The sequence below is a fragment of the Papio anubis genome, chromosome 12 (genome assembly GCF_008728515.1).
Source record: "Papio anubis isolate 15944 chromosome 12, Panubis1.0, whole genome shotgun sequence".
In the NCBI taxonomy this organism is placed as follows: Eukaryota; Metazoa; Chordata; class Mammalia; order Primates; family Cercopithecidae; genus Papio; species Papio anubis.
The window spans coordinates 102,971,158-102,998,799 of record NC_044987.1 but is presented as its reverse complement, the minus strand read 5'-3'; the positions used below and the strand labels follow the sequence as shown (position 1 = coordinate 102,998,799).

At 43.8% G+C, this 27,642-nt stretch overlaps 1 protein-coding gene across 7 annotated transcripts in view; it reads right to left on the bottom strand.

Annotated features, from left to right (window-relative positions):
• AMBRA1 (autophagy and beclin 1 regulator 1) overlaps positions 1–22,466 on the bottom strand; it is a 197,457-nt gene extending 174,991 nt beyond the window's left edge. For all 7 annotated transcript variants that reach the window (XM_009186174.3, XM_009186175.3, XM_003909963.4 and 4 more), the window contains exon 1: positions 22,226–22,466. The gene's annotated coding sequence lies outside the window, so the exon portion shown is untranslated. The remainder of the gene's footprint in view (positions 1–22,225) is intronic.
• Between the last annotated feature and the right edge of the window lie 5,176 nt (positions 22,467–27,642).

The following is a 27,642-nucleotide window of genomic DNA, read 5'->3' as shown; positions in this document are numbered from 1 at the left end:
CTGGCTCAGACCTTTAATCCCAGCACTTCGGGAGGCCGAGGAGGGTGGATCACCTAAGGTCAGGAGGTCAAGACCAGTCTGCCCAACATGGTGAAACTGTCTCTACAGGTGGGCACCTGTAGTCCCAGCTACCATGGCGGCTGAAGCAGCAGAATCGCTTGAATCGGGGAGGCAGAGGCTGCAGTGAGCCGAGATTGAGCCACGGCACTCCAGCCTGGGTGACAGAGGGAGACTCCACCTCAAGAAAAAAAAAAAAAGAGTGGAGCTATTGGTACTATAACTTGGATAAATCTCAAGAGAATTACGCTGAGTGAAAAAAGGCCAATCCAAACGGTTATATTCTATATAATTTCATTTACACAACATTTTTAAAATGACAGAGAGAGACATTAATGGTTGAAAGAGATTACAGAAGGAAATCAGTGGGGTGGGGATTGAGCTACCTACCCCTCGAAGGCATGCTCCCTGGATTTTCTGGGCAAAGCTTCATTGCAACTTTATCCACTGTGAAACTGCCTTTGCAAAAATGGTAACAGTAAGAAAATTGTGACAGTGAAACAGTCTGACCTAACCAACTCCATCTTGCCTTTAACTGTCCTTGGTCATTCCTGCGTGTAGGACAAGCTAACTATGGGAGAAAATTAGTTTATAGTTTAAATGATAATAGCCCTTCTCAAAACTAAACTGCCATTGTAAAACTAATAAAAGGCCCCAAGTTTAGGATTATGAGAGGGGCCTGAACTCTGCTAAAATGTAAGCATATGAACTCAGGAGGTGGAGGGTACAGTGATCAGAGATTGCGCGACTGCATTCTGGCATGGGCAACAGAGTGAGCCCTGTCTCAAGAAAATAAAACAACATAAAATAAAATAGAGGCCGGGTGCGGTAGCTCATGCCTGTAATCCCAGAACTTTGGGAGGCAGAGACGGGCAGATCACGAGGTCAGGAGATCGAGACCATCGTGGCTAACACGGTGAAACCCTGTCTCCACTAAAAATACAAAAAATTAGCCGGGCGGGGTGGCAGGTGCCTGTAGCCCCAGCTGCTCGGGAGGCTGAGGCAGGAGAATGGCGTGAACCCGGGAGGCGGAGCTTGCAGTGAGCCGAGATCCAGCCACTGCACTCCAGCCTGGGCAACAGAGCGAGACTCCATTTCAAAAAATAAAAATAAAAATAAAATAATAAAATAAAACAAAATAAAACAAATAAAAATGTAAGCACATTAAATAGTGTTTTTTTGTTTGTTTGTCTGTTTGAGACAGTCTTGCTCTGTCTCCCAGACTAGAGTGCAGTGGTCCCATCTTGGCTTACTGTAGCCTCCACTTTGCGGATTCAAGCTACTCTCATGCCTCAGCCTCCCGAGCAGCTGGAATTACAGGTGCACACCACAACACCCAGTTAATTTTTGTATTTTTAGTAGAAACATGGTTTCACCATTTTGGCCAGACTGGTCTCGAACTCCTGGCCTCAAGTGATCCACCCGCCTCAGCCTCCCAAAGTGCTGGGATTACAGGCTTGAGCCACCGCGCCCGGCCAACACTGGGTTTTTTTCCTTTATCAGGTTTTTCTATATTATCACATGCCAACAGAAAAAATGCAATACATTTAACAAGTATGTAGGCACAAGTCATTTTCTAAATACATCTGCTGATCTTGGTTCAACTATTTTTGTCCATTTAGCATATTTTTGGAGGACTACACGATGCAGCAAGCCCTACTGCAGGTGACAGGGATAGAGAACTGGAAAAAACAAATGAACAAAAAAGGACTCCAACCTCTGAGAGCTTGTGGGGAGACTACAACCGCAATATACTGTAACTATAACCACTGTGCTGAAATGTGGCAAATGCTACCCTCAAGGAAGTACAAAGTGGCATGGTTTGAAAACTCCAGCTATCTTCCCAAAAGCAACAGATAATCTCTCACATTTGCTTCCTTACAATGGTTCTGGCTTCAATTCTGCTGATATTCTATAAACCACAAATACTAATTCTTATGCCTGGGCAAGAGGTCCCCAGTGTTCTTCTATACAAATCACTCCATTGGACACACTCAGTAAGTATGACAGACGTTTGCCAGCTCAAGTCAGCACAAAGCTCCTTCTCTAAAAATAACCCTGTAATTTTTGGAAATTCTAGCAATGAAATTAAAGTATCTTTAACTTTTTTGTCAAATCATGGATATACAGAGTTAAAAGTGACTTAGGGATCATTTTGAACATAAAATCTTGAAAAGTGGCCATATTACAGTGGCTCACTCCTGTAATCCCAGTGGTTTCAGAGGCAAAGCAAGAGGACTGTTTGAGCCCTGGAGTCCAAGACCAGCCTGGGCAATATGCCAAAACCCTGTCTCTACAAAATAAAAAATTAGCCAGCCATGGTGGCACACACCTGTAGTCCCAGCTACTCAGGAGGCTGAGGCAGGAAGATCACTTAAGCCTGGGAGGTCAAGGCTACAGTAAGCCATGGTCTGCGCCATTGCACTCTAGCCTGGGTGACAGAATGAGACCCTGTTTCAATCAATTTATTTTATTTATTTATTTATTTTTATTTTTAATTTTTTTTATTTTTTATTTTTGAGACAGACTGTCCCCCTGTCGCCCGGGCTGGAGTGCAGTGATGTGATCTTGGCTCAATGCAACCTCCACCTCCCAGATTCAAGTGATTCTCCTGCCTCAGCCTCCCGAGTAGCTGAGACTGTAAGAGCGTGCCACCACGCCGGGCTAATTTTTGTGTTTTTAGTAGAGACAGGGTTTCACCATGTTGGTCAGGCTGGTCATGAACTCCTGACCTCATGATCCGCCCATCTCAGCCTCCCAAAGTGCTGGGATTATAGGCGTGAGCCACCACTGTGCCCTGCCCAATCAATCAATATCTTAAAAAGTTAGATTCACAGCTGGGCGCGGTGGCTCACGTCTATAATCCCAGGACTTTAGGAGGCCGAGGCAGGCGGATCACAAGGGCAAGAGATCGAGACCATCCTGGACAACATGATGGAATGCTGTCTCTACTGAAAATATAAAAATTTGCTGGGTGTGGTGGTGCCAGCCTGTAATCCCAGCTACTTGGGAGGCTGAGGCAGGAAAATCGTTTAAACCTGGGAGGCAGAGGTTGCAGTGAGCCGAGATTGCACTCCAGCCTGGTGACAGAGCAAAACTCCATCTCAAAAAAAAAAAAAAAATTAGATTCACTTGTCCATTGTTATAAGACTCACTAAGGGCATCTCTGAGACATAAACCCAGGGCTCTTAACTCACTGTATAGGGTTCCTTTGCACTGCTGCTGCTTTAAATCCAGTAACAATGAATTTAATGAAGTCCAAGTTTTCTCATTTAATCAATCATAGATACATCCATGAGTAAATAATCATACCAGTTTAAAGACTAACTTCATCAAAAACAAGCACACTAAGCACCCACCATGAGGTGCATATAGTAGGCAAAGAACTGCCTATCTTTGATATGGCAGATGCTCTTAGGCATTGGAGGGAAATGTCAATACACACTGAAAAACTGTCAGCATTATTATCATCATCTTGACAATTAGCTAGTATTTTGGGGTGTTTACTCTGAACCAGGCACTTCACATGTTATTTCTGATTCTTACAACAACTCTTGAAAGATAGGTATTATCGTCCCCACACTGTACATTTGTGGCCGCCGGATTTAAAAAGAAGCATTCTGAGCCGGGCGTAGTGGCTCACGCCTGTAATCCCAGCACTTTGGGAGGCTGAGGTGGATCACCTGAAGTCAGGAGTTCAAGACTAGCCTGGCGAACATGGTGAAACTCCATCTCTACTAAAAATTTAAAAAATTAGCCAGGTGTGGTGGTGAGCTCTGTAATCCCAGCTACTTGGGAGGCTGAGGCAGAAGAATCACTTGAACCTGGGAGGTGCAACTGAGCTGAGATCGCGCCACTGCACTCCAGCCTGGGCAACAAGAGCAAAACTCCATCAAAAAAAAAAAAAAAAGAAGAAGAAGTAGTATTCTGGCCAGGCGCGGTGGCTCATGCCTGTAATTTGAGCACTTTGGGAGTCCAAGGCAGGCAGATCACTTGCAGTCAGGAGTTCAAGACAGCCTGGCCAACATGGTGAAACTCAGTCTCTACTTAAAATACAAAAATTAGCCGGGTGTGGTGGCACGTGCCTGGTAATCCCAGCTACTCAGGAGGTTGAGGCAGAGAATCGCTGGAACCCGGGAGGCAGAGGTTGCAGTGAGCTGAGATTGAGCCACTGCACTCCAGCCTGGGTGACAGAGTGAGACTCTGTCTCAAAAAATCAGAGTCCATGCACTTTTCCTGCTGTACCATGCTCCCTAAGAGCAGAATAACTACACTGCACATGTGGCTGTAATATGAAGTCACTTCAAACTTTGACATAATTTCCTGACTGGAAGTTATGTAATTTAGCCATCTTTTCAATCTTTAGATTGGTTTAGCTAATTTTCTTTTATGATTCCTCAAATGAGTGGTCTTCCAGGGTTTCTCTTTTTAAGGAAGCAGAATCCTTTTTCCAAATGAAATCTTATGTGAAAACACTAAAATGTAAAGCAGGTCAAAGTTGAGCTGCTTTGGCTTAAGCAAGGTGGGAGAACTAAAGCTCTTCCTTACTCTCATGGCCAACTCTTGGGCACTTCCAAGGAATACTTTGAAAAATACTGGTTTAAAACTGAAGACTCTGCTTTCTCCATCTCAGCTCTAACATTTGGCAGCTGTATAACCTTTGACAAAAAACGATGTTTCACTTTCTCTCATCCTTTATAGGTTTGTTACAAATATTACATGTTAGAATAAATGTAAAACTCCCTATATATGATTCACATCCAAAAGTTAGTTTCCTTCTTATCTACAGTGTTAATAGTTGTTGCCAATTCAAGAAAGCTCAATAAATATATTTGAAGATATTCTTGGCAGCAGAGAAGTGAACAAGTAAATGCTCCCGTAATTCAACTAAAATAAACGAACCTAATAAATCCTTCATTAAAAATACCAGTGGTATTAGTAACTCCCTCTTAGTCCTTTTGGGCTGCTTTAACAAAATACCAAAAACCACCCAGGCACGGTGGCTCACACCTGTAATCCCAGCACTCTGGGAGGCTGAGGCGGGTGGATCACCTGAGGTCAGGAGTTCAAGACCAGCCTGACCAACATGGTGAAATCCCATCTCTACTAAAAATACAAAATTATCCCAGCGTGGTGGCGCGTGCCTGTAATCCCAGCTACTCAGGGGTCTGAGGCAGGAGAATAGCTTGAACCCGGGAGGTGGAGGTTGCAGCGAGCTGAGAGAGTACCATCACATTCTAGCCGGGGCAACAAGAACAAAACTCCGTCTTAAAACAAACAAACAAACAAACAAAAAACTGGGTAGCATTATAAACAACAGAAATTTGTTTTTTTGTTTTGATTTGTTTTGTTTTTTTGAGACAGAGTCTTGCTCCGTCACCCAGGCTGGAGTACAGTGGTATGCTCTCGGCTCACTGCAACCTCCGCCTCTGCCTCCCGGGTTCAAGCAATTCTTCTGCCTCAGCCTTGCAAGTAGCTGGAACTACAAGTGTGCGACACCGCGCCCAGCTAATTTTTTGTATTTTTAGTAGAAATGGGGTTTCGCCACATTGGCCAGGCTGGTCTCAAACTCCAGACCTCATGATCTGCCTGCCACGGCATCCCAAGGTGCTAGGATTACAGGAATGAGCCACCGCACCCAGCCAGAAATTTTTTTTCAAAGTTCTAGAACTGGAAAGTCCATTGCTGTCTGGTAAGGGCCCAGGTCTCAGTTCACAGACAGCGCCTTATTGCTGTGTTCTCACATGCTAGAAGAGGCAAGGGGGTTTCTCACGTCTCTTTTATAAGGGCTCTGTCCTCATGACCCAATCATCTCCCAAAAGCCCCCCCCTTCTAATACTATCACTCTGTAGGTGAGGATTTCAATATATAAATTCCAAGTAGACATAAACATTTAGACCATAGCACCCTCCCAGCTTAGCCTCCCAGTCAGCCACTGACTCATGGACCCAAAACCACAATTTTGATAATAGAGAAAAAAGAGATCCCTTATGACACCCCTTAACATAGACATGATGTTTGAGATGGATAAGTTACTGTGGTACTGAGTATCTTAACTTTGGCATTTCCTGAGCTGAGCATTTCAACTGGCAACTTAATTCTAAGATGTAATGAGTGTTTTAATGTTCATATTCTATAACAGAATCTAATGTTCATTTGCCCATCTTCCAGGCTTCTATTTTTTCAGGCACCGCAAGCCAAAAAATACATCTATGTCATGTGCATCCTCACCTAAGAAATTTTAAGCTGGCTCTTGCCTAAACCAGTCATTAAGAATCCATTGCCATGATCTATTATTAATAACATGTTCCCATTTCTTCATGTATAACCAGAGACCAAAGCTATCTTTATAGGAAAGAGATTGTCGGTCCCAATCTAAGCCCAGCCAACTCTCAAATCACACACTCTATGGAAGCTGCAGATGTTGGCTTTGATCACTATGATTCAGGAAGAATCATAACAGTAGATCACATAGCTAAGAAAAGAGTCATTTAAGATAAGGAAGACATCCCTGAGTATTCAATATGGATGTGGAATCCAAAAAGATTTAGAATACTAATCTAGTATTTTACCAGGAACCTTGAGCAATTCACCTGCTTTCCATTATTGCTTTGTGAAAAAAGTGAAAATATAGTCATGAAAATGCCAGGGACGTTGGTGTTTGCTGTTGTTTTGTACACAGGGATCTCCATGTGTTGCTGAGGCAGGTCTCGAACTCTTGGGCTCAAGAGATCCTCACGCCTCAGACTCCCAAAGTCCTGGGATTACAGGCATGACTCACTGTGCCCAGCCAGACATACTGCTTTGATTAACCATCAATTATGTCCCAGGGTTACCAGGGACCTCAGCAAGTCATCTCTGTCATCTCCCTCATTTCTAAACAAGCTCACACCTAAATGATCCCAGAAAGATAGTCTTTGGAGAAGATACTTCAAAATATCCCTTGGTAAAAACATTTCAGTATCTTGTAGTCAGGAAGTTCTTTCTAATGTGTAATCTACATCCTTTATGTTGCAATTAAAACACATTCCCTCTTGTCCTGTCCTCTATGGAAAGAGAACATCTGCTTAACACCACCTGAACAATATCCCTCCAAGAGATTATAAAATATAGGAAGCCCGTTTCAAATAGCTTCATGTAAATGCAACATGGCTTTATATGGGTCACCTTAGACAAAGAACATGATTAAGAGTCTTAAATTCCTAATTCCATCACTGACTTGCTCTGAAGATGATAGGAAGTTAAAACCATGCAGATGCTGTGCTTCAATTATCCCATCAGTAAAATGCAAATAATAAAACCAGAATGTTAGAACTCAGTTCTTCATACAGGAAAGAGATTCTGAGTCCCAATCTAAGCCCAGCCAAACTCAGAAATCACATACTCTGGAGAAGCTGCAGATGTTGGCTTTGATCTCTAACATGTCAGAAGATCATTAACAGTAATATATCAATAATATATTACCATAGGACCTGCAATTCCATTCCTAGGTATATTCCTGAACTAACTGAAAATAAGCCCACACACGTGCATGTTCAAAGCAACACTATTCACAATAGCAGAAGGCAGAAACAGCCCAAATGTTCTTCAACGGATGAATGGATAAACAAATGTGATATATATACACAATGGAATATTATTCAGTTGTGAAAAGGTATGAAGTACTGACAAATACTCCAATGGAGATAAATAAACCAAACACTACACTAAGTCAAAGAAGTCAGACACAAAAGATCACATATTGTAGTATGACATTTATATGAAATATCCAGAATAGATCAATCCACAGAGACAGAATGCAGATTGGTGGTTATCGGGCTGGAGGAAGGGCGGAATGAGGATAAACTGCTTAACTGGTAAGGGGTTTTACTTTGGAGAGATGGTAATGTTTGAAACTAAACAGGTTGCAGAACATTGTGAATGTACTTAAATGCCACTGAATTGTTCATTTTAAGATGGCTAATTTTATGTGAAGTGAATTTCAGTTCAGTAAGTCCTTATTAAAAAAAAAAAAAAAAAAAAAAAAAAAAATGCAGCCAGGCAGGGTGGCTCATGCCTATAATCCCAGCACTTTGGGAGGCCGAGGCGGGCAGATCACCTGAGGTTGGGAGTTCAAGACCAGCCTGACCAATATGGAGAAACCCTGTCCTACCAAAAGTACAAAATTAGCCGAGCATCATGGTGCATGCCTATAATCCCAGGTACTCAGGAGGCGGAGGCAGGAGAATCACTTGAACCCGGGAGGAGGAGGTTGCGGTGAGCCGAGATCGTGCTATCGCACTCCAGCCTGGGCAACAAGAGTGAAACTCTGGCTCAAAAACAAAACAAAACAAAAAATGCTAGAAGCTGAGTGTGGTGGTCTGTACCTGTAATCCAACTACTTGGGAGGCTGAAGGAGGAGGAAAGCTTGAGTTCAAGGTTACAGTGAACTATGATCACCACTGCCGTCTAGCCTGGAAGAAAGAGTGTATCAAATAAATAAATAAAAGAATGCTAGAAGAATTAATAAGGACAATGTCCATATAAGCATTTCCCAGGAAAGTTACCATATAAAATTCCAGGTAGGGACGGACGTGGCGGCTCATGTCTGTAATCCTAGAACCTTAGGAAGCCAAGGTGGGTGGATCACCTGAGCTCAGGAATTCAAGACCAGCCGGGCCAACATGACGAAACCCTGTCTCTACTAAAAATACAAAAATTAGCCAGGTGTGGTGGTATGTGCCTGTAATCCCAGATAGTTGGGAGGCTGAGGCAAGAGAGTTGCTTGAACCCAGGAGGCAGAGGTTGCAGTAGGCCAAGATCGCACCACTGCACTCCGGCCTGGGCAACAGAGCAAGACTCTGTTTTACCAAAAAAAAAAAGAAATATATATATATATATACACACACACATATATGTAGGACTGTAGCCAAAATGTTTATTATTATCATATCAATATGGCTAATTAGACTCTGTGCAAAGCATGTAAGTCACAAACTATTAATAGAAAACAAAAGTATAGAACTTTGTCACAATTATACAATCACTATATGGAAATAAGAGCCAATAAACAAGTAAATGAATAAAGAGATTAACCAAGCACCTCAGCTAATTAGCTACAGCAACAATGACCACAGGAAAGCAATTCAAAAAAATAAGTAAATAAAGGAATGAACTTTAAAAGCCAATAATACCAAAATACTAAGACCCATTCAGTAGGGAAGTGAAAAAAGAAAGACTAAACATAGCAAAGTTTAAAAGTACATAAAAAGGGCCAGGCATGGTGGCTCACGCCTGTAATCCCAGCACTTTGCGAGGCTGAGGCAGGAGGATCACTTGAGGTCAGGAGTTCGAGACCAGCCTGACCAACATGGAGAAACCCTGTCTCTAATAAAAATAAAAAATTAGCGGCGAGTGGGCGTGCATGCCTGTAATCCCAGCTACTCGGGAGGCTGAGGCAGGAGAATTGCTTGAACCCGGGAGGCAGAGGTTGCAGTGAGCTGAGATCACGCCACTGCACTCCAGCCTGGGCAACAAGAGCAAAACTCCATCTCAATAAAAAAATAAATAAAGTAAGTAAGTAACATAAAAAATGGATAAACCCTTAAGGCCAACATAAAAAGGCCATGAGAATCATTACTCTCACCATTTTGCAAATATCTTCATGCCCTCACTCTTTTCTCTCTTAATATAACCTTCTGGGGCAAGATACCAAGCTAAGCAGCCAAGAATACAAAAAAATGGAAAGGTACAGCTCTTATCTTCATGGATCTTACTGTCTTAGAGTATATCTCTTATGAGGAAACAGACATGTTTTGTTTCGAGATGGAGTCTTGTTCTGGGATCGCCCAGGCCAGTGCAGTGAGGGGATCTCAGCTCACCGCAACCTCCACCTCCTCAGTTCAAGTGATTCTACTGCCTCAGCCTCCTGAGGAGCTGGGATTACAGGTGTGTACCTCTACGCCTGGCTAACTTTTGTATTTTTAGTAGAGACATGGTTTCACCATGTTGGCCAGGCTGGTCTTGAACTTCTGACCCCAGGTGATCCGCCTGCCTCGACCTCCCGAATTGCTGGGATTACAGGCATCAATCACCACACTCAGCCTACACATGTTAATAATCAAAATACACAGACCATCTCCACTTCGTCCCTTCCCACACCTTAAACCCAATTCAACTGAGCTTCTGGCCCTGCTTTCCTCCAATATTGTTCTTGCTATAATCATCAATGATCTCTGTGTTGCTAAATCCAACAATGTACAGTGATTACTCCCTTCCTGAAATATGCTCTTATGTTGGTTTCTCTAATAACAAGCTCTTAGATTTTCTCTTGAATTCCTTGGAGCGTGGTCTTCTCCTCCTACTCTATACTTGTTCTCTAGGAGATCTCATCCACTTCCCTTTGTTGTAAATACCATCTATATACTAATACCATCCAGATTTCTCTCCAGCGCCACTTTTGTGAATCAGCCTAGAGACTACGTACTTGATATCTACGCTTGTATGTTTTCACAGGCATCTAACACTTAGCATGACTAAAACTGAGATCTTCATTCCACTCCCCAACTCTAATCCAAATCTACTCCTCCTCCAATGTTTCCATCTCAGAAACACCACCTTCATCTACCCAGATGCTCAGGCCAAAAATCTGGAATTATACTTGACACTTTCCTCTTCCCACACATCCAATCCATTAAGTCTTGCCTGTCCTAATTCTAAAATATCTACTGAATCTTTCTACTTCTATCTCCACTGCCTACAGTCTAATCCAAACCATCATTGCCTTTTGCCTGGACCTCTGTAATACTTCCTAACCACACTTCCCCCATTTCTTCTCTTTCCAAATCACTCCCCACAATGTACCCACAGTAATGGGGTACTGCTGTTGTTATTGTTGTTTTGGAGACAGAGCCTTGCTCTGTCACCCAGCCTGGAGTGCAGTAGCATGGTTTTAAGCTCACTGCAGCCTCAACCTCCCCAGACCAGGTGATCCTCCCACCTTAGCCTCCCAAGTAGCTGGAAGCACAGGTGTGAGCCACCACACCCAGTTAATTTTTTTGAACTTTTTGTAGAGATGGGATTTCACCACGTCATCCATGCTGGCCTCAAACTCCTGAGCTCAAGCAATCCCCCCGCCTCAGCCTCCCAAAGTGCTGGGATTACAGGCATAAACCACCGTGCCCAGCCCCAGAGTAACGTTTTAAAATAATATATAAGGTCATGACACTCATGCTTAATACCTTCAAAATCTTCTAATTATACTCAGGATAAAAATCCAAAAGCCGGCCAGGTATGGTAGCTCATGCCTGTAATCCCAGGACTTTGGGAGGCCAAAGCGGGTATATCACCTGAGGTCAGAAGTTCAAGACCAGCCAGGACAACATGGTGAAACCCTGTCTCTACTAAAAATGGAAAAATTTGACCAGGCGCGGTGGCTTTCCTGATCAAGAAGTCAGGAGATCGAGACCATCCTGGCCAACACGTGAAACCCTGTCACTACTAAAAATACAAAAAATTAGCTGGGTGTAGTGGCGGACGCCTATGGTCCCAGCTGCTTGGGAGGCTGAGGCAGGAGAATGGCGTGAACCCAGGAGGCGGAGCTTGCAGTAAGCCAAGATCGCGCCACTGCACTCCTGCCTGGGCGACAGTGAGAGATTCTGTCTCAAAAAATAAATAAATAAATAAACAAATAATTTTAAAAATTACCCATGTGTGGTGGCACGTGACTGTAGTGCCAGCTACTCGAGAGGCTGACGCAGGAGAATCACTTGAACCCAGGAGGCACAAACTGCACTGAGCCGAGACCACATTACCGCACTCCAGCATGGGCGACAGGGCAAGACTCCACCACAAAAAAAAAAAAGTTCCAAAAGCCTTGCTGCCTGTAATTTCACCACTATGGGAGGCCAAGGTGGGAAAGGATCTCTTCAGTCCAGGAGTTTAAGATCAGCCTAGGCAACATAGTGAGGCTTTGTCTGTACAAATAATCAAAAATTACCTAGGCATGGTAGTGGGTGCCTCTAGTCCAAGCTACTTGGGAAGCTGAGGTGGGAGGATCCTTGAGCCTAGAAGGTCAAGACTACAGTGAGCTGTGATCACACCACTGCATGCTAGCCTGGGAAACAGAGACCCTGTCTCAAAAAAAAAAAAAAAAAAATCCGAAAGCCTTGACATAGTTGTGCCTAAGTCTCTATCCTCATTCTATGCCTCTTTCCTCCATCCCCTACTGTTCACTGTATTCCAACCATATCAATCTTCTTCCAGTTTCTCAAATGTGTCAAGTTCCTTCCTATCTTGGGAATTTCATACATGTTAGTCCCTTCCCTTTCTATCCTTCTAGTCTCTGCTTAAATATCACTTCTTCAGAAAAATACTTCTCAAACCTCCAGTTTAATTCAGGTTCCCCTACTATAATCTCTTTTTATTTTTCTGGCATAGGTTTGCCACACATTGCAATTATATGTTTATTGGTATAATTATTTGTTTACTGTCTCTCTTTCCTCTGGACTATAATCTCCATAAAGGCATGGACATCTATTTTTCCACTCTACTCTTAGTATATTGACCTAGTGTTTAGCTTAAAGTGTTTAGTAGTTGAGAATCAGTATAACTTAGAGGTTAAGGGCAGGGGAATGTGGAGCCAGGTTGTTTGGACTCGAATCCTGGTTCTGCCATTTGCTAGCTATATATCTTGGGCAAATTGCTTAACTTCTCTGTGCCACAACTGCTACATCAATAAAATGAGAATAAAAGTACTTATGTCATAAGGTTGTTAGTGAGAATGAAAAGAATCAACGCAAAGTGCTTACTACAGTACCTGGCACAAAGCATTCATAAGGACTGGTTCTGATCAGAACCAATATTTGATAGACAAACAAAAGTCTGAAAAAGTAAGAATTGAGACACAGAATCACAACCAAGAAATAGTTCTAAAAGGCTTCACAGGGATATGTCATAACTTAAAAAAAAAAAAATCCATAGTACATAATACACAGCATTATGGTATCCTCACCGCCTACTGAAGGAGTACACATGCAACAAACATTTATCAAATGAATGACTGAAAAATACACACTCTGCTATAATCACTAGATAGAATTTTTAAAAAAAATTTTTGAGACAGGGTCTTGCCATGATGATGCCCAGGATGGAGTATAGTGGTGTGATCTTGGTTCACTGCAGGCTTGATCTAACAGGCTCAGGCAATCCTCCTGCCTCAGCCTCCCAAGTAGCTGGGACTACAGGCATGCACCACCATCTACAGCTAATTTTAAAAAATTGTTGCCAGGCGCAATGGCTCACATCTGTAATCCCACCACTTTAGGAGGCCAAGGTGAGTGCATAACCTGAGGTCAGGAATTCAAGACCAGGATGGCCAACATGGTGAAACCTCATCTCTACTAAAAATACAAAATTATCTGGACATGGGCCCAGGCGCGGTGGCTCACGCCTGTAATCCCAGCACTATGAGAGGCCGAGGTGAGTGGATCATCTGAGGTTGGGAGTTCAAGACCAGCCTGACCAACGTGGAGAAACCCTGTCTCTACTAAAAATACAAAATTAGCTGGACGTGGTGGTGCATGCCTCTAATCCCAGCTACTGGGGAGGCTGAGGCAGGAGAATCGCTTGAACCTGGGAGGTGGAGGTTGCAGTGAGCTGAGATTGCGCCATTGCACTCCAGCCTGGGCAACAAGAGCGAAACTCCATCTCAAAAAAAAAAAAAAAAAAAAGGTTATCTGGATGAGGTGATGGGCGCTTGTAAACCCGGCTACTCAGGAGGCTGAGGCAGGAGAATCACTTGAACATAGGAGGTAGAGGTTGCAGTGAACTGAGATCACACCACTCACTGCACTCCAGCCTGGGCGACAGAGTGAGACTCTTTCAAAAAAAAAAAAAAAAAAAGGCCGGGCACGATGGCTTGCACCTGTAATCCCAGCACTTAGCACTTTGGGAGGCCGAGGCGGGCGGATCACAAGGTCAGCAGATCGAGACCATCCTGGCTAACACGGTGAAAGCCTGTCTCTACTAAAAATACAAAAATTAGCCAGGTGTGATGGCATGCACCTGTAGTCCCAGCTACTCGGGAGGCTGAGGCAGGAGAATCGCTTGAACCCAGGAGGTGGAGGTTGCAATGAGCTAAGATCGCACCACTGCACTCTAGCCTGGGCAACAGATCAAGACTTCATCTCAAAAAAATAAAAAACCATATATATATATACACACACACACACACACACACACACACACACACACATATAAAATCCCAGCCTCCCAAACTGCTGGGATTACAGGTATAGTCCACCATACCAGGCATAAAGACCTTTATAATTAGAAAATAACAATAATTTTTTTTTTTTTTTTTTGAGATGGAGTTTCGCTCTTGTTGCCCAGGCTGGAGTGTGATGGCGCGATCTCGGCTCACTGCAACCTCTACCTCCCTGGTTCAAGCGATTCTCATGCCTCAGCCTCCCAAGTAGCTGGGATTACAGATATGCACCACCACACCCAGCTAATTTGTATTTTTAGTAGAGACGGGGTTTCTCCACGTTGGTCAGGCTGGTCTTGAACTCCCAACCTCAGATGATCCACTCACCTCGGCCTCCCAAAGTGCTGGGATTACAGGCATGAGCCACCGTGCCCGGCCGAAAATAATAATGATTTTTAAAGTTGGACGCAGTGGCTCACACCTGTAATTCCAGTACTTATGGAAGTTGAGGTGGGCAGATCACTTGAGGCCAGAGTTCAAGACAAGCCTGGCCAACGTGGCAAAACCCTGTCTCTACTAAAAGAAATACAAAAATTAGTCAGGTGTGGTGGCACACACCTGTAATCCCAGTTACTTGGGAGGCTGAGGCACAAGGATCACTGGAACCCAGGAAGCAGAGTTTGCAGTGAGCCAAGATTGTGCCACTGCACCAGAGCAAGATTGTCTCAAAAAAATAATAATAAAATAATTTTTGAATTAAAAATAAAGATTCAACTTTTTACTTTGTTTTCCTAGCTAGGATTTGAACCTATATCCTTTTACTTTAATTTGAAGGGTACTGAGGGGAAAGAGGGACAAATATGCTGTTTTAACTTCCTCTTCCCTATTAAAGTTTTACCAAAGCATCTAAACTTCAATCTAAGAATCACTATCATGTGTTCTTTTGGAAAACTTTATTTTGTTATAATAATAACATTGTTACTAACAACTGGCATATACAGCACCTAGCACTGTTCTAAATGCTTTATACATATTAACTAATTTAGTTCTTACAACAACTGTAACAACATTTTACAGATGAGGAGAGGCACACAGAGACTAAGTAACTTTCCCAAGTTGTACAGCTAGTAAGTAGGGGTGCTGAAATTTGAACCAGGCTGCTTGACTCCAGGAGTCAGTGCAACTATGCTGCTATTCAAAAGTCTGGGGAGAGAAATTTTTCTGTCCTGTTTTCAGTGGTCACCTAGAATAAAATATTCCAATTTTCTCTGCAAGTCAAATGTGCTTATTAATCCTCTCCAACTCAGCAAAATTTCAGATGCTTCATTACACTATAGGTATATATGCCTATGATCTATTCTGGAGAGCAGAAATAAGTGATGAAATCATGAAGTGTGAAATTTGTTTCAGCTCATTTTACAGAAACACAACTTCAGGCCAGGCACAGTGGTTCACGCCTGTAATCCCAACATGTTGGGAGGCTGAGGCGGGCAGATCACCTGAAGACATGAGTTCGAGACCAGCCTGGCTAACATAGTGAAACCCCATCTCGACTCAAAATACAAAAATTAGCCGGACACCGTGGAACACACCTGTAGTCCCAGTTACTCGGGAGGCTGAGGCACGAGAATCACTTGAACCCGGGAGGTGGAGGCTGCAGTGAACCAAGATTACACCACTGCACTCCAGCCTGGGCCACAGAGTGAGACCCTGCCACAAAAAAAAAAGTAAAAAATTAAACTCATTAGTCAAGCATGCTAGATATTTAAGTCATAGTTATCCTTGACTATGTAAAACCCAATGTTATCATACATTAAATACCAGACAAATATTACATGTAGCAATCTTAAGTGACGGCTTAAATGGCAGCAGGGAAACTTAAATTTACACAATCATGATTTATGATTCCAACTTTTCAAGGGGATTAAGGATGCTATGACTGAAGGCTCCAATCCCTGTAAATACCCAGGGCCCACCTCACTTCTTCTTCCCCCGTCAGCCCTTGTTTATTTCCTTCAGAATACTTGTTTCAGTCTAAATTTCAACATTTACCAAATACCTATGTTTTCCACTGGAATAAACTCCATAAGGATAAGAACACCTATGTCTACCATTGTATCCCAACATCTAATGAGTCTTCAATAAATATTTGCTAGATGAACAAACGTCTGCAAAGGTAAGGGTTGATACACACAGTCACAATCAAGAAATAGCTCCACAAGGTCTGATGGGAATATTTCTGATCTCAGAAATAAACAGTACCCAGCCTGGATGACACACCGAGACTCCGTCTCAAAAAAATAAAATAAAATAAAATAAAAAAAGAAATAAACACAGTACCAAAACAACACACAATGAAGAAAGAAAAAAAATTTGGGTAGAGAAGTGAAGATTATTAACCCTAAGAACAGAGGAAGAGACAGAAAATAAGTTAGAAAAGAAAAGGAAGGAGGCCGGGTGCTGTGGCTCATGCATGTAATCATAGCACATTGAGAGGCCAAGTTGGGTGGATCACTTGAGGTCAGGGGTTCAAGACCAGCCTGGCCAACATGGTGAAACCAGGTCTCTACTAAAAATGCAAAATTAGCTGGGCGTGGTGGCACGTGTCTGCAATCCCAGCTACTCGGGAAGCTGAGGAGGGAGAATCACTTGAACCTGGGAGGCTGAGGTTGCAGCTTTAAAGCATTTTCACATACTTTTTCTCAACGTAATCAACGTAAGTATTATGATGGGCCGGCACGGTGGCTCACACCTGTATTCCCAGCACTTAGGGAGGCCAAGGCAGGTGGATCACCTGAGGTCAGGAGTTTGAAACCAGCCTGATTAACGTGGTGAAAATCCATCTCTACTAAAAAAAAAATACAAAAATTAGCCAGGCACATGCCTGTAGTCCGAGCTACTAGGGAGGCTGAGGCAGGAGAATCGCTTGAACCCAGGAGACAGAGGATGCAGTGAGCCGAGATTGCGCCATTGCACACCAGACTGGGCAACAAGAGTGAAACTCCATCTCAAAAAAAAAAAAAAAAAAAGGATTATGATGGATGTTTTACTTTTCCATTCTTTAAATACAGACTCAGAAAAGCATTCAAAGCCTTTGATTTGAATCTCAGCTCTACTATACCTACTGTGTGATCTTGGTTAAATTATTTATTGTCACTGAGCTTCAGCAAAAAAAAAATGGAAAAAACAGTCTCTCTATAAGGAAATTAACATCTACTATAAAGGACTCTTACAAGTATTAAATGAAATAACACGGCCGGGCGCGGTGGCTCAAGCCTGTAATCCCAGCACTTTGGGAGGCCGAGACGGGCGGATCACGAGGTCAGGAGATCGAGACCATCCTGGCTAACACAGTGAAACCCCGTCTCTACTAAAAATACAAAAAATTAGCAGTGAGCCGTAGATCGCGGCGCACTGCACTCCCAGCTACTCGGGAGGCTGACAGCAGCGAGACTCCGCCTCAAAAAAAAAAAAAAAAAAATGAAATAACACATGTAAATAACATGACACAGTAAATGCTCAATAAATGACACTAACCTTCCCTACAGCCTCCTTAAATAATTTATACAAGACTTCTCAGTAGTAAACCTAGGGCTTAAACCCAGATCTCCTAATTACTTAATCTATTTTCTCCTTACATTACATTGGCAGGCTGCCACATACTGGACACATAAATACATTCTGACAATAAATAATCACAAAATTTTTATCCATCAGTAACTAATTTTAGCTGTGCAAAAACAAAAAAAAAAAATTGATCATATTAACCTGGGGGAGCTAGAAAAGATAAAATATAAATGACCCCAAACCACAGGACAGGCTGTACCAGAACACTTCTGTACAAACAGAAATTAAGACACTGAAAGCTCTCTCTGAGTTTATGAGGAACAATTGGAGAATGAAACAAGAATGACTGTGATTAAAGGAACTTAAGTTTTTTGGGGATAAACCAAACCACTGGGCAAAAAAATGTGGATTCCACTCCAAAATAACTCTATCAAGGCTGAGGCATATCTTGGAAAAAGACACCTTACTGTGCTAACAACGAAACATTTTCTCTTATTCCTTTAAGAGTGAGATAACTTGGAAGAGTGAGAGAAACTGTCAACTTAAACAGACAACATTCACCAATATGCTTGAGGACCATAATGTTTGGATTCGATATTAACAAGCACCCTAAAGTTACATGATCAAAACAAAAGTTTTATAAGTATCCTAACACATATTGAAAATATTGTGAAAATTATACAGTATAAAAATATATGGCCAGGCACGGTGGCTCACGCCTCTAATCTGAGCAGTTTCGGAGGCCAAGGTGGGTGGATCACAAGGTCAGGAGATCGAGACCATCCTGGCCAACATGGTGAAACCCCATTTCTACTAAAATACAAAAAATTAGCTGGGCATGGTGGTGCACACCTGTAGTCCCAGCTACTCGGGAGGCTGAAGCACAGGAATCTCTTGAACCCAGGAGGCAGAGGTTGCAGTGAGCCGAGATTGCGCCACTGCCTCCAGCCTGGTGACAGAGCAAGACTCCGTCTCAAAAAAATAAATTTAAAAAAATGTAAGCCAGGTGCATGCAGCTGTAGTTCCAGCTATTGGGGAGGGCTACTTGAGCCCAGGAGTTTGAGTCCAGCCTGAGCAACATAGGGAGACCTCATCTCTCAAAAAAAAAAAAAAAAAAAAGTAAATTACTACTTTATTAATAAAAATAATTGTTTTTTAACGACATACATAACTAATATTTTTCAAGCGATGTACATAACTCTGTTCCAGGTCAAGTTCTAGAAGTTCAAATCTTCAATCATCTCCAAGAACTTTCTTACTAAAAGACAGAATTCATTTACATTCTGAACCTGTTCAGTTTTTAAAGGAAATGTCAAAAGAGAACCCAATCTAACATTGACAGAACAATGCAAGATTTAACCAAGTAAGTTAAAAGCTGGGTGAAAACACAAAAAATTAGCCGGGCATCGTGGCCTGCGCCTGTAATCCCAGCTACACGGGAGGCTGAGGCAGGAGAATTGCTTGAATCCGGGAAGTGGAGGTTGCAGTGAGTTCCACTGCACTCCAACCTGGGCGACAGAGCAAGACTCCATCTCAAAAAAAAAAAGAAAAAAGAAAAAGAAAAAAAGCGGAGTGAACTTCTATCACAAAGCATGGGATAAGTTGATTAAGTTGATAAGCTCTATCCCTGTAACCTCCCATCAACACCACCAAATTTCTTGGCCTCAATTCACCTTAAGCCTCTGCCAATTATTTCCTGCAGAAACATAATAAAATATTCCTAAGATTGCTTCAAGACACTCACAGCAATTTCCATTTGTTATTTAGCATTCATTAGGAGTCAATGAGATATTCTTTATAACTCTAAATTCTACACAGAACTTATCAATTCCCAGTGGACAATGTTGCTTTCTTCTCTACATTCTTTTATCTGATATACATTCTCTTCTACCATAAAAACTTTTTCAAAAATGCACATTCTTAGCTTAACTCCCCAATCTAGATTCTCCATAAAGATAGTCTGGTGGCTCTTCATTAATCCCTTTCTGGGAGCACTGAGGTCGTGTAACTAGGAAATTGCTCATGATTAAGGGGCATTCATTTAAATCTTGCTGACCTCACACAAAAAATTAAAGGAACAGTAATCTTTCCAAAACTTACACAAGAATACTAAAATAGTGGGAGAATGTAGCCTTGTACAGTCTCCACTCAAGGACTAGGAACTGAATCTCTATACCCTTAAAACCACTCTCTTGGCCGGGCGCGGTGGCTCATGCCTGTAATTCCAGCACTTTGGGAGGCCAAAGCAGGTGGATAACGAGGTCAGGGGTTCAAGACCAGCCTGGCCAAGATGGTGAAACCCCATCTCTACTAAAAATACAAAAAATTAGCCAGGTGTGGTGGTGGTGCCTGTAATCCCAGCTACTCGGGATGCTGAGGCAGAGAACTGCTCGAACCTGGGAGGCGGAGGAGGTCGTAGTGAGCTGAGATAGCGCCACTGCACTCCAGCCCGGGGGGCAAAGCAAGACTCTGTCTCAAAACAAACAAACAAACAAACAAAAAACACCCTCCTACTGATTCTACATACTTTGGAAACTTATCCAACCCAGAATGACCTCAAGACTGATTTTTTTTTTTTTTTTTTTTTTTTTTTTGATACAGAGTTTGGCTCTTGTTGCCCAGGCTGGAGTGCAATGATGTGATCTCGCTCATGGCAACTTCTGCCTCCTGGATTCAAGTGATTCTCCTGCCTTACCCTCCTGAGTAGCTGGGATTACAGGCATGCACCACCACGCCCGGCTAATTTTGTATTTTTAGGTTTCTCCACATTGGTCAGGCTGGTCTTGAACTCCCAACCTCAGGTGATCCACCCTCCTTGCCCTCCCAAAATGCTGGGATTACAGGTGTGAGCCACTGCACCCGGCAGGCTGATATTTTTTTTTCCCCAACAAAGAAGTGACACAAATTAGGATCATGACACTGAATCCGATGAAAATGAGAGACTTAGTCCCCAACCTTTCCAAGTTGGGAAGGAAAAGAGAACCACAAACGAGTTTCATTTAAATATCTCAATATTTGAATGATTTCTACATACAGCCTTTTTTAGCTTTTGTATGTGCAGTGACCAAACTAGTAATCAAATATAACAAAACTGGGCGGGCGCGGTGGCTCATGCCTGTAATTCCAGCACTTTGAGAGGCCGAAGTGAGCGAATCACTTGAGGCCAGGAGTTCAAGACCAGCCTGGCCAACGTGATGAAATCCCACTTTACTACAAATACAAAAATTAGCCGAGTGTGGTGGCGCGCGCCTGTAGTTCCAGCTAGTCAGGAGACAGAGGCAGGGGAATCGCTTGAACCCGGGAGGCAGAGGTTGCAGTAAGCCAAGATTGCGCCACTGCACTCCAGTTTGGGCGACAGAGCGAGACTGTCTTAAAAAAAAAAAAAAAGAGAGAAAGAGAGAGAGAGAGACTCCTTGGGTTTCCTTTGGATACTCCCCAGAAAGCAGACCCTCATACAGGACAAGCGTTTGCCTTCAAAGTCTTGACCATCCTCTACCAGACTAACCACAAACACCATAGTTGTTAAGATTTCCAAAGAGGCTGGGGAGAAGGAGGATAAACCAACCAGGAAACAATGTAGACAACAAGGTTATCAGGAAACAAAGTAGGCAACAAGGTTATCAAGAAACAAAAAGAAACTGTCATTGCTACACTAGCTAAAATGATACAGACTTTGAAAAGCTAAACAGCCAAGAAACCACATGGTTCCTTTACTTCTGAAGTCTCTAGTGACAGGATTTGTATTCCTAACAGTCTATATTCCTAGGAAAAGAGGGATCACAGGCGATCAAACAACAACTCACTGTTTTCATAACTTGACTGGTAACTGGGGGAAAGGGAACTGGTAAATGACAAAAAGTGACTTACAGTGCATTTAATGATCTGTTGGGGATATGGGGGGAAGTCACCTCCCAGACATCAGCCTCAGTTTCCCCACCCAAAAAAGGCGAGAACATGACACTTCGCTCAGAGGAGCCAGAGGACCTTGTTCCATACGCCTCTACCTACTCAAAGGTCCCTTCAAACGCTGGACTCAGTAGGGGTCCCCAGTTCAACTGAGGCATGACACCCGGAGACTTCGGGGTGGGGGGAAAGGATAAAGGAAGGAAGGTCAAAGTGCGCAAAGCTCTGTCGGTTCCTGGAAAGCCATTTTCCCCACACACTGGGGGTGCCCTAGACCCAACATCTCCTCCCAAAAGAACCACACCGGGAAGCCCCAGCATCTCTCCCTCCTTCCGGCTTCTCCCTCGGTTCCGGGCTGCCCCTCCGGCCGCGCCCCTCAACGCAGCCCGGTAGCCCCTCCTCTGGCAGTGTCACGGCGGCCGGCCCGCCTGCCCACCCGCCGGCGCCAAGGTCTTCTCAACCCCGCGGCGGAAGGATGCCGGGCTGGGCCTCCCAGGCTCCTCCTGGGCCTACCTGCAAGACAGACGGGAGCTCGGTTTGCAGTCCAGCGGACAAGCTGAGCCACAGGGAAAAAGAAGGAGGAGGCACGAATAAAGCAAAGGGTCCGTTCTACCGACCGGCAGGAGAAGGCGGCTTGAGCGCGGGGCCTCGCGGATAACTCAGTCCTCAACCCGGCGCCGCCGCCGCTCAGGAGACATCAAGCAAGAAGACGGCGCAAAAGATCACCGAATACAAGAACGCCCCAGACATCAAAGGAGGAACGCCCAAGCAATCGTTCAAGGAACCGCAGCCGAGCGCCGAAAAGCAGCTCAACTCCTACTCAAGGTCCGACTCCTGTCCGAGGCATAAATAAACAAACCCAGATCATAAGCCACAGGGTAAAAAAGAGCCTGCGCTTCTGCCATTTTCTGTGGGTCGCCGGCAGTTAAGGTTGTTTAGAGTACTGTAGTTTCTCGTGAATGTGTTGAAGATCAAATCATAGCGCAATAACACTTGTTGTCTATAGCCCCGCGACTGTTTTATGGACTCCCAACACTCTTTATCCCAATTGAGCAAATTACTTAACCTCATTTGACCTTTGGTTTCCTAACAGAACAGTGAGGGGAATTAAAAATCGTAGAGAAAGAAAACGAGAGAGAATTCAGGCTGAGGAACAAAATGAACAGTCTACGTAAAAGCTCCAGTGTAGCCCCCACAAAGCATGACCAAGAGAAGCTGGGAAAACCCAGAATTTTGTAGCCTGACCATAAGGCTGGGGTGGGGGGGAAAGTACACGGATTGCTTTTCTCTTTTATTTTCTTCCAAAGGCCTAGAGCCACAGGTGTGCTTCTTACATAATAAGCAAAAGTCTCTTTGGGTTCAGAACCTGATAAAGTGTTGACATTTTCATCATTACAACAATGGCTTTTTCCTGTAGTCTCTTACTTGATAAATGAATATGCTCAGCACAAATATGAATTAATATGTACATCCTAGGTATGATTCAATAAATCACAAAGATCACTGCAAGTATGGTTACCAAGTGTGAGCAATCACAGTCTACCTTACATCCTCCTAGGGAGGTTTACACCCTTCCCCACTACTTAGGAAGGGTGTAAAAAGGAAACAAGATAGTCCCAGTTTGGTCGGACGCAGCGGCTCTCGTCCATAATTCGAGCACTTTAGGAGACCAGGCTGGTGGATTGCTTTGAGCCCAGGAGTTCAAGACCAGCCTGGGCAACATGGTGAGACTCCAGCCTCTACGGAAAAAAAAAAAAAAATACAAAAAGTTAGCCGGGCCTGGTGGCTCCCGCCTGTAGGCCCAGCTGCTCAGGAAGCTAAGATGAAAGGATATCCTGAGCCCGGGAGGTGGAGGCTGCAATGAACCATGATCATACCATTGCCTGATCTATGGAACAAGACCCTGCCTAAAAAAATTTTTTAAAGGCCGGACACAGTGACTCACGCCTGTAATCCCAGCACTTTGGGAGGCCGAGGCAGGTTGATCATGAGGTCAGGAGTTTGAGACCAGCCTGGTCAAGATGGTGAAACCCCGTGTCTACTAAAAATACAAAAATTAGCCGGGCGTGGTGGTGGGCGCCTGTAATCCCAGCTATTCCGGAGGCTGGGGCAGCAGAATCGCTTGAACCCGGGAGGCGGATGTTGCAGTCAGCAGAGATCGTGCCACTGCACTCCAGCCTGGGTGACAGAGCAAAACTCTGTCTCAAAAAAAAAAAAAAAGGTTCCAGCCTTTAAAGACTTTAAAATCAAAGAGCACATCCTTACAGTATGAGCCTTTTTAAAATAATGTATTGCCACTTTACAAAAATCTCCTTTGAAAATACTGGCTTTGAAAATACTGGCCAGGCCGGGCGCAGTGGCTCATGCCTTTAATCCCAGCACTTTGGGAGGCCGAGGTGGGCAGATCATTAGGTCAGGAGATTGAGACCATCCTGCCTAACACGGTGAAACCCCGTCTCTACTAAAAATACAAAAAATTAGCCGGGCGTGGTGGTGGGCGCACGTCGTCCCAGCTACTTGGGAGGCTGAGGCGGCAGAACTGCCCGAATCCGGCAGGCGGAGGCTGCAGTGAGCCAAGATCGCGCCACTGAACTCCAGTCTGGCGACAGAGCGAGACTCCGTCTCAAATAAAAATTTAAAAAAAAAAAAAAGGAAGCTTCCTTCTTGGAGAGGCTTGTGGGGCATAGCTATAGCCCTCATTCAAATTTGACTCAGATAACTACATTTCTGTTTGGTTTTTTGTTTTGTTTTTGTTTTTGTTTTTTTGAGACAGAGTCTCGCTCTGTCGCCCAGGCTGGAGTGCAGTGGCGGGAGCTCAGCTCACTGCAAGCTCCGCCTCCCGGGTTCACGCCATTCTCCTGCCTCAGCCTCCCGAGTAGCTGGGACTACAGGCAACCGCCACCACGCCCGGCTAATTTTTTTGCATTTTTAATAGAGACTAGTTTCACCGTGTTAGCCAGGATGGTTTAGATCTCCTGACCTCGTTATCCGCCCGCCTCGATCTCCCAAAGTGCTGGGATTACAGGCTTGAGCCATCCTGCCCGGCCAACTACATTGTTTTGAAACCTTGATTGCAGTGAAAAAAACCTAAAGAAACTAATTTCACTGCTCTAAGACATTTTCCGTTTTTCAAAAGCTGGAGACTTTTGAGTAAAATACCTGAAAGTTTGGCAAAGATTTATCTAAAATCATCTGAAAATGGCGATATTTGCAAAGCTGAGTCTAGACTGCTTTGTGAGACCATGGAAAGCGTGGCTTATTCTATGGGCAGAGTTGCACCTCTACAGATAAATTTCCTTCAGAGAACTGTTCTTTTTAAATATGTATGTGTGTGTGTATATATATATATATGGATTTAAGCTTCAGTTTGACAGTAAACTACTGCATGTTCTTATGGAAATATTTATTTGGATTGAAGATGGATCACAAGGGATCAGGAGTTGAAACCATCAACCTTTGCGGGAATCTCCTCACACTAGAGGAAAAACTGTAAAAATGAAACAAGGCCAGCAGAAGTGAAGATCATCCTGGGCTGTACCCCTGATGTTCCTCGTATTGGTGTTAAGACTCAAGAACTTATGGTGTTGACTGTTGATCACTGAATTCTGGCAGGACTCTCCTCATGGATCCACTCCCCGGAGGTAGGACGGTGCTTCCCTGAAGTAGGATAACCAGTCTTAGCTTTGCCCAGGACTGAGGGGTTTCCCAGAACATGGGACTTTGAGTGTTAAAACTGTGACAGCCAAGGCCGGGCGCGGTGGCTCAAGCCTGTAATCCCAGCACTTTGGGAGGCCGAGACGGGCGGATCACGAGGTCAGGAGATCGAGACCATCCTGGCTAACACGGTGAAACCCCGTCTCTACTAAAAATTACAAAAAACTAGCCGGGCGAGGTGGCGGGTGCCTGTAGTCCCAGCTACTTGGGAGGCTGAGGCAGGAGAATGGCGTGAACCCGGGAGGCGGAGCTTGCAGTGAGCCGAGATCCGGCCACTGCACTCCAGCCTGGGTGACAGAGCAAGACTCCGTCTAAAAAAAAAAAAAAAAAAAAAACTGTGACAGCCATGGGCAATCTGGGACAGTTCACTTTTAAGCATGGACCTTGCCCCTGTCAATCACATGGAAAAAACTTTGGAAAGACTAAACCAACAAGAGGCCAGGTGTGGCAGCTCACATCTGTACTCTCAGCACTTTGGAAGTCCAAGGTGGGAGGATAGGTTAAGTCTAGGAGTTTGAGATCAGCCTGGGCAACATAGTGAGACTGTGTCTCTAAAAAACAATTTTTTTTTTTTTTTTAATTAGCAGGGAGTGGTGGCATACACTGGCAGTCCCAGATGCTCAGGAGGCTGGGGCAGGAGGATCACTTGAGCCCAGGAGGTCAAGTCTACAGTGTGTCATGATCACACCACTGTACTCCAGTCTGGGCAACAGAAACAGTGAAACCCTGCCTCAAAAAAAAAAAAAAAAAAAAAAAGGATGAGGATGGGGCACACTTGCCTAGGAGACTTGCCTGGAATGAAGGGTGAAGGAGGGAGGGGAGAAAAGAGGGAATTGGAGACTGTTCCTTATCTTGGCTCTGGGTTCTGAGAAACATGCCTCTACCACACACTTGGTGGTAGATATCAGGCTTGAACCTAGTGTGAGATAGTTCTGTAATAGTACTGTGAGTCATCTTATTAGGAAGTGCAGGAAGACCAGTCAGGCCTTGAACAGCCGAAATGCTAAGTCAGTTGTCAATTCTGCCATTGCAATTCTGTTCTGTTCTTTTCTAGCCTGTTCTTTTTGTGCTGTGGGGTAATGTATACATTTGATGATGGAATGGTAAAGATAGAAGTAGTATAGTTATGTAGGAGCAGCGTAGGGAAGGAGAGAGACCCCAGAACAGCAGGGAACTGCTAGCTGTAGAATGATAGAAGGCTCTCCCTTCTTTGGAATTATTTCTATAAGATAAATCTCCGGTGATGAAATTTATCAATAGATCAAAATGTATGAATATTTTAAGGCTCTAGAATGACAAATAAGTCAGCCCATCTATAAAAGACAGCATAAAGATTAGAGAAAGTTAACATGTCAACAGAATAACAGATCCTTAACATTTTGCTGGGCAAACAGGGAGGCCCCTTTTTGAAATTTGCTAATTTATGATTTCAAAGTCTAATCTCCTTTCTCTTGTTCAGTATCCAGAGATCTAATTTCTTCTACTTTACAATCACAAGAGGCCTTCATTTGTAGTCATTTTTTTTTTCTTTTTATTTTTTGGAGTTTTGCTCTTGTTGCTGGAGTTGCAATGGCACGATCTCAGCTCACTGCAATCTCTTCCTACCAGGTTTAAGCGATTCTCCTGCCTCAGCCTCCCTAGTACTGGGATGACAGGTGCCCGCCACCACACCCAGCTAATTTTTTTATTTTTAGTAGAGACAGGTTTCACCATATTGGCCAGGACGGTCTTGATCTCCTGACCTTGTGATCCGCCCGCCTCGGCCTCCCAAAGTGCTGGGATTACAGGCGTGAGTCACCGTGCCCAGTCTGTAGTCATGTTTACAAAAAAAAGTTTAGGCTGGGCACTATACTTTATGCCTATGATCCCTATAATCTCAGAGCATTTCAAGAGGCCAAGGCAGGAGGATTGCTTGAGGCCAGGAATTTAAGAGCAGCCTGAGCAACATAGTCAGACCCTGTCTGTATCCCAAAAAAAAAAATTAGCCAGGCATGGTAGTGCACACTTCTAGTCCTAGCTACTTGGAAGGCTGAGGTGGGAGGATCACTTGAGACCAAGAGTTCAAGGCTCCAATAAGCTACAATCACACCACTGCACTCCAGCCTGGGTGACAGAGTGAGATCCTGTCTCTACAAACGTTAATTAAAAAAAAATTCAGGTGGCCGGGCGCGGTGGCTCAAGCCTGTAATCCCAGCACTTTGGGAGGCCGAGACGGG